The sequence below is a fragment of the Pleurodeles waltl genome, chromosome 11, assembly GCF_031143425.1.
Source record: "Pleurodeles waltl isolate 20211129_DDA chromosome 11, aPleWal1.hap1.20221129, whole genome shotgun sequence".
Classification (NCBI taxonomy): domain Eukaryota; kingdom Metazoa; phylum Chordata; class Amphibia; order Caudata; family Salamandridae; genus Pleurodeles; species Pleurodeles waltl.
In genome coordinates, this window is record NC_090450.1 from 798,058,931 (window position 1) to 798,071,883 (window position 12,953).

The following is a 12,953-nucleotide window of genomic DNA, read 5'->3' on the forward strand; positions in this document are numbered from 1 at the left end:
GGTGACAGAGAAAATAGCAGCTCCAAAAATGTTCTTTCCCCATGCAATTTCCATAGAGAAAATTGGACAATAATACAGAAAACAACTGCTTTTTGCGATTTGGTGTGATCTCTTTAGCCATTTTTGAAAAATTAAGTTGAAAAAAATAGGGCTATCTGGTGTTGCAGGAATCCCGTGCGACTGCTGCAGGAAAATAAAGCATTCCAATTGACTGGTCAGAGCAAAGGTCCTCAAGTCATAAAAATTTAATTTAAGAAACCTAAAAGGAAGAGGGTTAGAGATACCTGACCGCTAGCCCTTACAGGGTTGCGATCGAATGTCGCTACTTGAAGACCTTCGGTGAGCCGGTGTCTCTCATGAACAAGTGCTTGGAACCCAGGCTGAGCTTTAATTCACAGACTTCACAAACCCTCATGGAAATCAAATCCACTCCAGATTCCATTCCTGGGTTTACTTATCAACCACTAATGCACTATGGTAGATGTACGCCTTTCCTGCACATGAGAGCTGGAGAGGAGCCTTTTGGTAAATCTTATTATTCTTGGAGCTCTGTCTTATGGTTTCTAGCATGCCCATGTGCCCCCTTTCACAAATTTCTGCCATGTCGTGAAGCACAATCTGATCTTTGTTCTACTTAGGAGATTTGTTCTGTCCACTGTCTCCTTCCTGGAACGTCAGTACACTCCTTCAGGCAGAGGAGGGTATTTTACTGCTCTCACGTTCACTGGGCCACAGCTAGCTCACACCTTTTCTAAATTCCAATCACCCTGTGCTGCTGTGAGCTGAGGGAGGGAATTTAAGCCTGGCCTCTGCATTCAGAGTTTGTGCTTCCACTGGCATTACTGGGAGCTCCTGCTTTCTTCTTCTGTTGCCTGCACTGCTGAATCTTTGACATTCTGAGGAGTCCTGATTCCTATTACTGCTTTTTGCAGTGCCCTGCTTTCCAGTTTTTGCCCTGTGCGCATAGTACTTTATGGATTTTTCTTGCTCCACAGTCTCACCTTTCACTGCCTATTCTTTCTAGCCTGTTATCCTTATTTCTGTGTTTTCCCCATTTGGGGGTTTCTGCCACATATTCACAGAGTTGCCAGCGGTTCCAATTGTCTCCTGGTTCTGATTTACTGTTCTGAATTCTTGTGTTATGCCATGTACCAGCAGGGCATTAGTTGTTACCGTGCCTGCTGGGTACATCCTGTAGTTCCTTGTTCCGAACCAAAGTCCTAGTTTCCCTGTACCAGCAGGGCATTACTTGTCCCAGCCTCCTGTATTCCTGTTCTTGATTTCTGAAGCCCAGTTCATAACTTCTTGTCTTGGTTTTTGCCATGTCTCCTTTCCACTCTGGTTTTCTGTTGCATTCTGAATTTGGCCTACTGATTGTTGCAGTCAATATCCGTCTACAGCAGTGGTCTCCAAACTTTGTAATGCTGCGCCCCCTGTTGAAAAATAAAAATCATTCGACCCCCCCAACTCAGAATTTTTCACAATTGTTTTATAAAGATGGCAATGTTTAAATATGTCTAGAGCTATTTAAACATTGCAGTTAAGTACTGTTACCTTTTTAAAAATGCAATAACAAGCATTTGCTTAAAACAAAGGTATGTTAGCTGTATAATGCTTCTATTGGGCAGTGTCTTGCACATCCCCTGGGATCACCCAAGGGACCCCTGGGGGGGGCGCCCCCCAGTTTGAAGACCTCTGGTCTGCAGTGTGACCTCTGGCTTGCTCCCCATTTCGATCAGGTAAGGGAAAGACTTCTTTTGTTGCATCCAGGTCCTTTGGAGTCTTAACTGTCTCAGTATTGATGTTAGTCTCGGTCCACCTTGCACTGAGTACGACAGTCTCTAACAGCAGGGCCAACTATGAATTTGCTGAATGACTGTTGTTAAGAGCAATCTGCTGGTGTCAGTCCAAAGAGTGTTCCCTGAGCTACTAAGAGATCTCTTGTCACATACCAGTAAATCTGTTAAATTTTTTAAACCATGGGCTAGATGTACTAACATCAGGAATACTGATTTCCTAATTGTAATTCTCTTTGAATCGCAGTTAGGAAATTGGTATTTCTAATGTATGAAACTCTTTTGAGTTTCATTAATGGTTCCTAGTGGGTCGCAAATATACATACCTCATGAATATTAGCGACGTAGGTCGCAATTTGCAACCCATTAGGAATCATCGCCATCACAGGCATGATGGCCTACTGAGGTCAGCAGACCACCATCTCTGTGATTGCTTTTTGATAAAGCAATTTGTTTTTTTTATTCAACCTGTTTTGCTAAAAGGAAAACAGAATGCATTTAAAAAGAAATACATGAAACCTTAAAGTTTCATTTTTTAGGAGAAGGCAGTGGTCTGTGGGACCACTGCCTACTCCTGAAAAATATTTGTTTTCCATTCTCAAAGGATAAGAGGTCACCTGAAGACCCCTTCCCATTTGTGAATGGGTTACCACCTCCTTCAGGAAGCCAGTAAAATATGAATGTTTGCGAACCTAACTGGTCGCAAAACATTCATACATTCCATTCAGATTCAGTATTTGGAAGGGACGCCCTAAATATGCCCCTTCCAAATACTGATTCACAAACATAAATTGTGATTTGACAATGTGTTACTGAATCACAAATTGTGTTTTGTACATATCTAAAAGCATTTTTGCATCGGAAACTGCCCGATTGGCCATTTCCGACTGCAAAAATGCTTTGTACATGTGGCCCCTTGTTCTTGTCTGCCCCTATCCTCTGTAGATGTGTGACCACAGTTATCACAGTTATATTTTGAGTAGCCTGGTATTTACCTTGTCCTGTCAACTTGCTAAGTGTTACTGCTGGAATCACCTTTGCTCCCTGACGTGGTGTCTGGAAGGGGTCCCCCAAGGTGCCAAATTAAAAAAAATTATACATTTTTTACACCCATTGTGGTCCCACAGGACTCCAGAAGGAGCTAGCATAGTCACTGTGTAGTCCTGTGACCTCCTGCCAAGGTCCCGCTAGACCCAAGAAATAAAAATTCAAAGTAAAGGAAGAATGCAGAGTGGGTTTCTGAGGGCAATTGGCTGCTCACAGAGGCTTGACTGCCTGAGTGGGTTGTGACAAGCAGCATGGCCAATACTACTCCATGCATGGACTAAGACCGTGAGTTGCAGGGGTGGTTGGGCGCATGAGGGCGGTTGGGCAACGGGCCTGGCCAATTTTCAGCAGATGCATTGTAATATGATATTACTTTACATTGAAATAAAAAACATAGAAATTCACTGGAAAAAACAAAGGCTATAGTGGAGTTAGTAAGGTTTTACCTTACAGTACAAAAAAAATAGAAATTCACTGAAAAAACACTACCATTTTAAAAGCAAATACCGGTGAAATTATCCAGATATATGTAACTGTCCTAAGTATAACTTTCACCACTATGATGCACTGCTCATGACATCACATATTACATCAATGATGGCATATCAAATCTATGGAGATGCAAGTTATACTGAGGTCAGTTATATACTTTCAGTGTTTTTTGGTTTTAAAACAGTAAAACAGTAGTGAGTTTTTCAGTAGGTATGTATGTGTGTATATATATAAGTGTGTGTGTTTATATATATATATATATATATCACCAAAACAAAAAAGAAAAAATTAAAAATCGCACGCTCAGCTTTGTGCTTTGATTAAACACTGTTTTCACTTGCCCTGAATCCTGAGCGTGCGATTTTTACTTTTTTCTTTTTTGTTTTGGTGAATCATAATTACCGGCTTGCTCGTGCCGGTTTTCGCACCACCCCTCTCGGGCCACATGAGTTCACTTCGAGTATTTGAAGTTTGTTTATATATATATATATATATATATATATATATATATATATATATATATATATATATACACACACATATATACTGTATATTCACACTCAAATATAATGTACCATTTTAAGGTTCAGCCTTTGAGACAGCTTTAGGTGACTCGCTAGATTATTGTTTTTGTAAATAAAATTATACATAATATACATTTACAGATAGACTTATGGTCAGGCGACAATTACCGCATAGAGCATGGGACAGCCCACTTTTCCCAATGGTGCCTTTCACTTTGAATGACTGTACGAAGCCTGAGCGCATTGTTCATATCCATCCAAACATATCTTCTTTCTCTTCAATCATAAACCTGGTTCCCAGGTTTTCATCATAATTTAGTTTTTTTTATATTAACTTTAAAATGCAGCTAGCTTAGGTTATTTTACATTAACTTTAAAATGCAGCTATGTATTTTGACTGGACTATGGGTGCATGGTGAGAAGGTGACTTATTTTCTGTCTCTTCTTTAAATATAGGGTACGTGTTTAGGTAACATTGTAACATTGCAGCTGCCTGAAATCTGACTGCTTGCCTAGCTGATGGTTTACCATTGTCTCCTTTAAAAACAAAAACAAGACACAGATGAAAGGCTTTTATATTTAAAAAAAAAAAAAAAACACTAGTAAAATGGCCACCTCAATTAATGTTTTTTTAAATTTTACATGTGGTGGCTGCTTTAAACTGACCACATGTATTGTTTTGTGGCACATTCCTAAATAAAGTGTAAACAAAGAACAACGAATTAACCACCTAACCAGCTTGCCAAGGCCACACCTATTGGCTTTGCCAGTTCTGTCTTCTTCAATGTTCGAGGCACCATAAGTAAATTACCAACTCATCAATTTAAGCCATCAATGTCAGTCTGTTGAACGTATTATCCTGCATATATTACATTCCATACTTTTTTCGGTGTGTTCTTTGTAGTACGGGCCACATCTCATGGCTTATCCAGTCCCAGGGGTGAAGGTAAAATAGTGTATTCACTACAGAGAACACACCCAGGGTCCTTATTTTCCTCCAGAGAGCAATAAAAATGTAACCTGAGAGCAATAAATATGTGGCCATTATTAACCTTTCATTTTCCTGAAGAATCTGAGCTCATTTATAAACATTATGACAGTAGTATACTCGATAGAAGCAAAGCTTCTGACACCAAATTTGGAGTGGTTGTGTTTTTTTTCTCCATTTCATTGCAGAAAGAGAACTTTGAAGCAGGAGAGGTGGCCATTTTGGAGGTTTTTGTGAGCATTGCTCCAACATGCTCAATGGATGGGATGTGAGGCCTAAATGGGATTCTTTCCTTAATTAGTGGTTCGACCGCATTTATACAGTTACTACCATTTTTTCTAGAAAGAAATGTGTTGATTCCCTGTATAGCACGTCGATTGGTGAAAGAACGCAAAGTTAGGCTCAGCTGGCTTTCGGTGGATCGGTAAATAATGGAGGAATCGATGAATATATCACAGTCTTTGCACAGGGTTGTAAAGAAATCTATGGTGTGCCTCTAGGGAATGCAGCATTCTCTACGGGTTTCCATCAAGGCATCTGATCCAACCCCTCAAGAAGGACATACGTGTAGAAGAGGTTTGAATTACATGATATAGTTACAGAAACGGCCTGCTTTAAATGACTTCTCACTCACATGCAAGCTCTCCAGCCAGATAGGGTCAGCGTGAAATTATTCAAGAAACAAAACCAGGCAGGCTCTACCAGCCTATCTTGGTCACCTTGGAGCTTTGAACCAGATCTGGCAGGCCGGAGCTGTAGGATAAATTTATGTTACTCCTCTTTGTCTGCGTGGCTAATTCTAAGCGCTCGGAATCACAGGGAGTCAGGGTATGTGTTAGGCATACGCTCTTGACATGTTACAATGCTTGTACAATATGTGAACAGTCTACCTTACCTCACTTCAAAGAGGACATGCAACAGGGTCTTGTTCAAGCTTTGGGTGTTCCACCTATTTTGAAGAACATGTGAGCTGAGAGGTCTTTAAGAATTCAAGTCTTCCTTTTTGTTCTTTCACATCCTAATGTTTTCCATATCTTCAATTCTAGAGCATTTTTCTTCACTTTCCAGCTTCCTCTTGTCCTGCCCTCCTATCCCGCATACCACCCGTCCGACCCCTCAAATCCCTACCACTTCACACACCTTGGAATCTCCACATTGCCTGATTTGTTCAGCTTTGTTTGTCTTGGCCCTGCACACCTGGTTGTAGTTTACCAGGGGATATGAGAGGGCTCATTAGGGCACATCTCCAGCCGTGCCAGCTCCAGAGAATTCAAGGTAGGCAACGGTGGACGGCTCATAAAGCTTGCACTATTTACTGCTCACCAGACCGCGGCAATATGAAATAAAATCCCAGGAGAGGACGGGGGCGAGCAAAGCTTGCTTTGCATTTTCAGGCCCTATATGCCACTGTTGACATTTTCCTACAGTTACAGATTAGCTGCTAACTGAGGAAAGCCCATGGTGCTCTTGTCAGAATACATTTAAATTGTATGCCCAACATATACCAAGGAATTCATTTCCTGCCTTCTAGTACACAGGCTCTGGAGCCTCTCTCCCTACGTCTGACACCTGCCCAGACCGAGGAAGAGGAAGCTCGTTTCTGTATTTGACCTTGACAGAGACTGATGACCTCTGGGTGCAGGCTGAAGGAACCACTCACCCAGCCGGGCCCTGAAACAGACTGAGACTGCCGATTCAATAGCATAGCATAAAAACAAACTTCTGCTTGACGGCCAGCAGAGTAACTATCAGTGGTGCAGTAGTCGCTGGAGCACCGGGGCCCAGTGGCCTGAGGAGTCAAAGAAACCCCTGACTATTGATGGATCTTGCCACCCAACCAGTGTTCCGGTAGGCCATCTTCATTTTCAAATAATGTGTTAAGCCCATTTCCCTTTAATAGGGCTCAGACAAGAAGTGTTCAACAAGATTAGTGTCACAACGCAATCCATGATCAGAATGCTCCTAAGGGGTCTAATCATGCTTTTCAGTGGAACATAACTCTTCCACATAGACTTAATGTGACCATAAATAAATCTCAGCAATCTCGTCGTCTGACTAGGTGTACCATGGGAATGTTGATGTCTTCACAAATTCATACCCATTGGCGTGTTCCTTATGCACAAGATCTGGTGGAAGAACAAAGCTTTACATCACAGTTATGAACTCCACTAGTTCGCACTCACCAGCAGCTTTCCTACGAACTCCGAAACTTCTTCTCAGTAATTGATGGCATCCTGAAGTGCTGGACTGAAAACGCATCCTGCAGAGAAACTACATCATCTGGAACATAGCCCAAACTCTGGATAAAATATTCTGTCATCACGTGTCATTGCACACAAACCACTTCAAATCCAAAGGGCATAAAGGTAAACTCAAAATTCTAACAAGAATCATAGATCATTTGTTGCAAGTGTTGTGTAAAATTTTCAAGATAAAATGTGGTGGCTTCAGAGTCCTTTTTAGGATGGATCCTGCGCTAGCATGCGCTTGCGCATGCAAATCGCTTGCGAGACGCTGTAGTAGTTAGAAAAGGGCTTGGAGTCCCATCCATGTCACATCAGTGTCTTTCATTGGTTCGTAGACTTGCCTTTTAAAATCTGCTTGCTTTCATTAGTGGAAGGCATACATACGTCATGCCTTTTCCGGTGGTTAGCCCTCCTCGATATACAGGCTTTATGTTTTCGGTCCGGTTTGTGGACTACTTTTTCTCTTTTTCGCAGCACGATCTCACTGGGCAGAAGTCGAGCTCTTTGCGTGACATCGACCGTGTTACATAGTTAATTGCACTTCAGCCGGTTACGTAGATAATTGCACTTTTGCAGATAGGTTTCACTACGAGTGAACTGTAGCAGCGAGATCGCGCTCTTTTTTTCCATTTAATGAGGCAAGAAAAGTCCGGTTGGGAGTTTACAACCGCTGATAGCTCTAACTTGGAGAAATACGAGACCCGTTGCATTGCAAATGCTTGTTTTTACATTGACACTGAGCTACCTGGTCTAGTTCTCAACCACCCGGGAGTACACACTCAAACACTTCCCTCGTAAGAATGTTATAACTGCATCAGATGTGTGTCCTTCCATAAATTCAAATAGTACAGGCGGTCTCTACAAATCTGTGAAGCTAATCATAGATTAATTTACTAATCAGAATACCCTTAAACACCAAAGTAGTTTTACAGGAGTAATCACCACAAAACATTCAAGAATCGCGATTTTCTTCTGAAATATGGTAGGCAAGATGAATTTTTTAAGGTATATTTTTCAAAGACTCTATAGTTAAAATGTAATAGCAGGACATTTGTAATGTTCAGATTAGACAAATAAGGAAAGAGACAATAAGTAAAAGTTCCAATTTCCTTTCTGACCTAAATATAAGCAACTCCTTTCTGCTCTATTATGTCGGTTTCCAAACCTGGCAACCTGGTTATATCTTCAATTTGACATTTTATATTTCCCTTCTTTCGCTAAAGATTTTCCGCATCTTCCGGTTTGTGAATTATCATGTCCTTAACTCCTAACACCAAACTCTTGTCAGAATTATTGGTACAAAAGTTTTGATTATGAGTGTAGGCATATAAATCATATGTCGCACCCAACCAGAAGACAGTATTGAAAAGTTCAAGCTTATTATTTGTGATTTCTGCTTTTTCTGCTGTGGCTAACGATGAAATGAAGACGAAACATTAATTCAATTCTCAGCAACTGACTCTGCTTTCTAAAACATTGTAAACTGATTTACAATCAGTGGACCACTCTGGATAAAATATTTTAAATTGAAGCAATAATGTTGAAACTTTGAGAATTAAGTTATTCCTGATAATGAAATAAAATTTGTCATTTCTAAAGATTTCAGAAAATGATTTCACAAGGCACTATACTTCGTTTGCATTTGTTATGATTTACTGGCAATGTACTCACTTGTAAATCATTGGCAAACACATTGGATCGTAAGCATGGCCTCTGAAATATTGTGCCTCTCCAACCAAAGAACTGCATGGGGTGCTCTTCTTGGTCCTATCTATCACCACATTTGAGTATTGTACTTTGTGCTATAAACCAGAAACTGAACCCCCGTGTGCACCATGTAAGACGTAAGTGATGTTCTATTCCTAGCTGTTGGAAAATGGCCCTCTCTGAAGGGTCACCCCAAACGTTTTGCCTTCCACTTTTTCTGACCTCTTCTTTGTTGGGGTTAGGACTCTGCACACATTACCACTGCTACCCAGTGCTAAAATGCTTGTACTCTCTCCTAAGCATGGGCTCATCCACAATTGGCATATTTAATTTACTTATAAGTCCCTAGAAAAGTGCACTATATGTGCCCAGGGCTTGTAAATTAAATGCTGCTAGTGGGCCTGCAGCACTGATTGTGCCACCCACTAAGTAGTCCTTTAAACATGTCTCAGGCCTGCCACTGCTTCGATGTGGCATTTAAAACTCCTTGCCAAGCATTAAACCCTGCCTTTCATTACATATGTCACACCTAAAATCGGCCCTAGGTTGCCCATAGGACACGGTTGTATATAACTAAAAAGTAGTACATGTATCTTTAAGTATTACATGTCCTAGTAGTGGAAAACACCTAAACTCGGTTTTCACTACTGTGAAACGCCTACTCCTCTCATAGGTTTGAATTTGTATTTGTATCTGTAAAGCGCATTAAGCCAAAAGGCGTCTAAGCGCTACCGCCAGTAAGGAGCAGCCAAGATGAGAAAACAAAAACTTACAGATGAGATGAGAAGCAGGTTCTAAGTTGCTTACGAAACACAGTGTAGGAATTCTGACTCTCAGTGTAGATAAGTAGCATGTTCCATAACTTTGCTGCTGCCACAGAAAAAGCACGGTCACCCCATCTAACCTTACGGAACCTGGGAATGATCACCTTCCTCATCGTTGGTGATATAAGTTGTTTTTTTGGAGAATCCCAGTTTAAGATGGTTCTTAGATACAGAAAGCCCTGCTGATGTACAGCCATATAGACCATGCAGAGACATTTAGAAATCACCCACTTCCTCACTGGAAGCAAGTGAAGTAAGCGCAATCCCTCCTTGAATGAAAGATGTTAAGGAACATCCAGTACTACCCAGACAGCCGCATTTTGGATGATCTGAAGTTTGTTAAGAGAAGACTTGTTGGAATTTAAGAAGAAGGCATTACAGTAGTCAAGGCGTGATTTGATAAGGACTCTGACCACTGAAACTCTTAATTCCACAGGTATGAAGGGAAAGATCTTCTTGAGGATCTTAATAATAAAGAAGCATGAGCTCAATGTCCTGTTGACCTGAGAGTCAAAGGTGGGAGTGTTATCAAAAATCACCACAAGGTTTTTTACAACGGTCATAGGGGTGGGTAAAGGGCTGCACCTCTCAGGCCACCAGAACTCAGACCACATAGAGTTTTGCGCCCCTAAGACCAAAATCTCAGTCTTTTCAGTGTTAAGTTTTAGCCAGTTCACCTTCATCCAGGTGCCAATTTCAGTCATACAAGACTTGAACATGTCTGCCACCGGTGCTGAGTTGTCAGTTATAGAGACAATAATTTGGGTGTTGTCCACATAAGTCAATACCTGAAAACCAAAAGATAGCACCAATTTTGCCAATGACGTCACATAAAGATTTAACAATGTGGGAGTACGGGAGGACCCCAGTGGGATTCCACAAGGGAGCTGGAAAGGTTTGGCCCTGTAGTCCCCATGGCTGACTGTTTGGGTCCCAATCTCTAAAAAAGACCCAAGGAGATCCATGGCAGTGCCCCTCATTCCAGCCTGCTGCAGTCTTTGCACCAAACCGGATGGAGATAAAAGATCGAAGGCCGCAGACAAACCCAGTATTACCAGGATAGCTGTGCCTTCCTGATCCACTTGGCAGCGACTGGAATCTGCTGCTGCGAACAGTCCCAATTCAGTGCTATGGCAGCTTCAGAACCCATTCTGAGATGGGTGCAGCAGGTCATGAGCGGTTATGAACTGAGCTAAATCTTGGTTGATGAACTTCTCAAATATTGTGGCTAGGGTAGGCAAAAGAGAAATCGGGGTAAGGGTTTTTTAAGTCTCCAGGATCCCCCTTCAGTTTCTTTTTAAGGGGAGTAACTAATGCCACTTTCCAGCACTGGGGAAACAATCTTGAGTTGAGAATCTGATTCCTTTTCCAAATAAGCTGCAGTTAGATCAGGCAAACTCTGAAACACATTAAGAGGGCAAGAATCATCTGGAGATCCAGAGGTTATGTGTGATAAAAGATTTGGTATTTTCAATGAAGAGATTGGGGGAAACACAGACACAGTAACATTAGGGGGCTGATTAACAGAGTGTCCTTCTGAAAAAATGAGAGATGGCCTGTTCCCGTTATTACTGAATTCAGAGAAGATCTTCAGAATCTTTTCCCTGAAGTAGATATACATGCTATTACAAAAACGTTGTTAATATTGGGAATTCCATAAAACACTTCTAAGTTGAATTCTTGATTAGAAAGAAGTAGATATGTCCTGTTTCACATCTTTGGAATGGTAATGATAGATCCATTTGACTGGTAAAGTCAGATTTAACATTACAATTTTAGAAATGCCACTTTTAGAAAGTGGGCATTTCTCTGTTCTTACAGCTATGTGTGCCTGCAGTCTGTCTCCAATACACATCTGGGGTGGGTGACAGCTACACTTTGTTCATTCCCTCTAGACAGCCACAAACACAAGAGGGTAAGATGTGTCTGAGTGCTCATCTGCATTCATCTGAATTGTGATGGCGAAGGGTGGGAGGGGCTGACACACCTGAATAAGCAGTACCTTTCCTCACACAAAGGGCTGATTATCCCGTACTGATAGTCTGGAGCTAGGGGTGGGAAGAAAAGGCCTTTGTGCAACTGGGTATAAGTACTGGGTCTCTGACCCCACCAAATCAGACACTTCTGGACCTACAATTGGACTATGTCAAAATAACTGCTTTGCTGCATCAGGGACTTTTACTCTGCTGGACTGCTGACCTGGAAGGGCTGCTTTTCTGCTGTGCGGTCATGCTGCCTGCTGCTCTCTTACCTTGCAGAAGGAGAGATGGACTCTGCCTTGCACCCCAAAGTGATCTCCCAGGGCTTGTTGGCTTGCCTCCTGTTGCTAGAGACTCAGTGATAGCAAAGTCTCTAGCCCTGCTCCTGTGTCTGATTCACTGGAAGTGGACCCAGATACTTCCACCAGGGAAATTGATGCTCCTCCTGCCTGCCGGAAGCAGCAACTGAGGCACTGACCCTTTTGTGAAAGTAAAACCGGCGCATCACACTTGGGGCCCAGCAGCAGCCTCAGAAGTGATGCCTCGACCAGACTGACCCCCTGCCTGCTGGAAGCGACACCCAAACATCGACGCAGCACTGAAACCACTGCATCGTCACCATTGCTGAAGGACGATGAACGCATCCTTTCAAAAGCGTACAGAAATCCAGTGCATCATTTCTGAATCAATGCAACTCGGCTTTAACGCTAATCTTCAGAAACCAACGCATCGCCATCAACACATGGGAAAAATCAATGCATCCCCTCAACTGCAGGAGTGACATTGAAGCATCTACCAAGGCATTGTCCCCACATCTTGTGCTTGCAAACAGGATCAAGGTACTCTGCTCCCCCGGCCTGCATGCCTCCTGTACCCGGCCTGCACTCCATTCTGGTCAGCTTGAACTGTTGACTTTGCGCGGCCCAGCATGACCTCTAGTAACCCCTTAAATGCTATTTGATTCTAGGCACTAGAACTCTTTTATTCTTCTAAAATTCATAACTCGACTTCTACTCACTGGATGTTTGTCATTTTGGTCCTGATTTAGTCATAAAATTGTCTATTTTTCTAAACTTGTTTGGATTCTTTTATGTGGTGCTTACATTGTGTTACTCAGTGTGTGTGTGTTTGTGTGTTGCACAAATACTTTACACATTGCCTCTTAAGGTAAGCCTGACTGCTCTGCGCCAAGCTAGCAGAGGTTGGGCACAGGCTACCTTTTAATGTGTATCTGACTTACCCTGACTACAGTGGTGTTCCCTACTTGGACTGGGTGCATACGCCAGCCAGCTAGAGACCCCATTTCTGACACTAGCCATGACAAATTCATTAGATATCTGATCATGATTA